The sequence below is a fragment of the Babylonia areolata genome, chromosome 24 (genome assembly GCF_041734735.1).
Source record: "Babylonia areolata isolate BAREFJ2019XMU chromosome 24, ASM4173473v1, whole genome shotgun sequence".
Classification (NCBI taxonomy): Eukaryota; Metazoa; Mollusca; class Gastropoda; order Neogastropoda; family Buccinidae; genus Babylonia; species Babylonia areolata.
The window spans coordinates 6,963,649-6,966,718 of NC_134899.1; the positions used below are offsets into that span (position 1 = coordinate 6,963,649).

Consider the following 3,070-nt stretch of genomic DNA (forward strand, 5'->3'; position numbering starts at 1 on the left):
TATATATATATATATGTGTGTGTGTGTGTGTGTGTGTGTGTGTGTGTGTGTGTGTGTGTGTGCGTCCGTCCGTCCGTCCGTCCGTCTGTCTGTGAGTGAGTGTGTGTGTGTGTGTGTGTGTGCGTGTGTGTGTGTGTGTGTGTGTGTGTGTGTGCGTCCGTCCGTCCGTCCGTCCGTCTGTCTGTGAGTGAGTGTGTGTGTGTGTGTGTGTGTGTGTGTGTGTGTGTGTGTGTGTGTGCGTGTGTGTGTGTATGTGTGTGTGTGTGTGTGTGTGTGTGTGCGTGCGTGTGCGTGTATGCGTGAGTGTGTATGTGTGTGTGTGTGCATGTGTGTGTGTGATAGAAAGAGACAGACACAGAGATAGAGCAGAAGCACGCGCGTGCGTGCAAAGCACTTTGCAAACATTGCTTTCCAGTTCATTCAATCCAGTGCAAATATAGTGCAGAGGCCCAACAGCATTGACAGACAGTATTAAATTCTTCGAAAATAAAACCCATCAGGGGTTTACCAGTTTTACCGTGACTCGTTTTACACCGTACAGTGTGTACCAGCCGCTGTGGTGAAGTGGTTAATGCCACAGGCTGACTACTTGGAGGACGTAGGTTCGAACCCCACCAGAGGCTTTCAGCTCGCTCCTACCCAGGTCTGAGTGTGCGATGAACTCAACTCTAGGAAGATAAGGACCGCAGCGGGTGTGTCTTCGGGAGTGTTGATCAAATTCCTTGACCAGCACTGAAGGTGTCTGTGTGTCTTTTGGAGTGTTGATCAAATTCCCTGACCAGCACTACAGGTGTGTCTTTTGGAGTGTTGATCAAATTCCCTGACCAGCACTACAGGTGTGTGTGTGTCTTTTGGAGTGTTGATCAAATTCCCTGACCAGCACTACAGGTGTGTGTGCCTTTTGGAGTGTTGATCAAATTCCATGACCAGCACTACAGGTGTGTGTGTCTTTTGGAGTGTTGATCAAATTCCATGACCAGCACTACAGGTGTGTGTGTCTTTTGGAGTGTTGATCAAATTCTCTGACCAGCACTGAAGGTGTGTGTGTCTTTTGGAGTGTTGATCAAATTCCCTGACCAGCACTACAGGTGTCTGTGGCTTTTGGAGTGTTGATCAAATTCCCTGACCAGCACTACAGGTGTGTGTGTCTTTTGGAGTGTTGATCAAATTCCCTGACCAGCACTGAAGGTGTCTGTGTCTTTTGGAGTGTTGATCAAATTCCTTGACCAGCACTGAAGGTGTCTGTGTGTCTTTTGGAGTGTTGATCAAATTCCCTGACCAGCACTGAAGGTGTGAGTGTCTTTTGGAGTGTTGATCAAATTCCCTGACCAGCACTACAGGTGTGTGTGTCTTTTGGAGTGTTGATCAAATTCCCTGACCAGCACTACAGGTGTGTCTTTTGGAGTGTTGATCAAATTCCCTGACCAGCACTGAAGGTGTCTGTGTGTCTTTTGGAGTATTGATCAAATTCCCTGACCAGCACTACAGGTGTGTGTGTGTCTTTTGGAGTGTTGATCAAATTCCCTGACCAGCACTACAGGTGTGTGTGTCTTTTGGAGTGTTGATCAAATTCCCTGACCAGCACTACAGGTGTGTGTGTCTTTTGGAGTGTTGATCAAATTCCCTGACCAGCACTACAGGTGTGTGTGTGTCTTTTGGAGTGTTGATCAAATTCCCTGACCAGCACTACAGGTGTGTGTGTCTTTTGGAGTGTTGATCAAATTCCCTGACCAGCACTGAAGGTGTGTGTGTCTTTTGGAGTGTTGATCAAATTCCCTGACCAGCACTACAGGTGTGTGTGTCTTTTGGAGTGTTGATCAAAGTCCCTGACCAGCACTACAGGTGTGTGTGTCTTTTGGAGTGTTGATCAAATTCCCTGACCAGCACTACAGGTGTGTGTGTCTTTTGGAGTGTTGATCCAATTCCCTGACCAGCACTGAAGGTGTGTGTGTGTCTTTTGGAGTGTTGATCAAATTCCCTGACCAGCACTGAAGGTGTGTGTGTCTTTTGGAGTGTTGATCAAATTCCCTGACCAGCACTACAGGTGTGTGAGTGTCTTTTGGAGTGTTGATCAAATTCCCTGACCAGCACTGAAGGTGTGTGTGTCTTTTGGAGTGTTGATCAAATTCCCTGACCAGCACTGAAGATGTCTGTGTCTTTTGGAGTGTTGATCAAATTCCCTGACCAGCACTACAGGTGTCTGTGTCTTTTGGAGTGTTGATCAAATTCCCTGACCAGCACTGAAGGTGTCTGTGTCTCTTAGCCTGGGTGACACCGCGATATAATTGTGAGAGTACATCCCTGCCAAGCAGTGCCAAACCTAACTGGACCCGCATAGCAGCATTTCCATCACCCCCGTCATCATTCGTCATCATCGAAATATAGAAAACAAGTGAGCGGATTTTCTTTGATGGGGGCACAATCACGGTCTTCGACTGTGGACCTCACGCTACAGAAAGTCCATGATTCATGTCATGATTTATATTAGCTCTCATATGATAATATATATATCGACCATATACAATTCATCATTTCCAAACCGCACAGACAGTGACAGAGACACAGATACAGGCTGACAGACGACAGATCAGGGGGAATACAGTGTGTACTCACCACTGATTCCAGGACAGCGTAAACCACGGCGCAGTAGTGGCCTTGGGTACCGCTCCAGACAGAGGCCAGACTCAGCAGCCAGCTCAGCCACACCAACACACGCCGCTTGCCGCAGCAGGAGTCTGCAGATCCTGAGCAGCAATGCTGCCAAGACTTGTCTCTTGACGAATGATGTCTTCGCTCTTCGTCTTCTTGGTACAGCAGGCTGACAGACAAGCTCTTATCTCTCTCACTTCTTAGACTGACAATTCATGTGACGAGTGACAGCATCTGCAGACTGACAATTCAAGTGACGAGTGACAGCATCTGCAGACTGACAATTCAAGTGACGAGTGACAGCATCTGCAGACTGACAATTCATGTGACGAGTGACGACATCTGCAGACTGACAATTCAAGTTATGACATCTGCAGACTGACAATTCATGTGACGAGTGACAACATCTGCAGACTGACAA

The 3,070-nt window shown here is 47.5% G+C and overlaps 1 protein-coding gene across 1 annotated transcript in view; it reads right to left on the bottom strand.

The window, feature by feature from the left end:
- Positions 1-2,827, bottom strand: part of LOC143298910 (glycine receptor subunit alpha-4-like) — a 127,845-nt gene extending 125,018 nt beyond the window's left edge. Inside the window, exon 1 of the mRNA XM_076611941.1 lies at positions 2,614-2,827. The gene's annotated coding sequence lies outside the window, so the exon portion shown is untranslated. The remainder of the gene's footprint in view (positions 1-2,613) is intronic.
- Between the last annotated feature and the right edge of the window lie 243 nt (positions 2,828-3,070).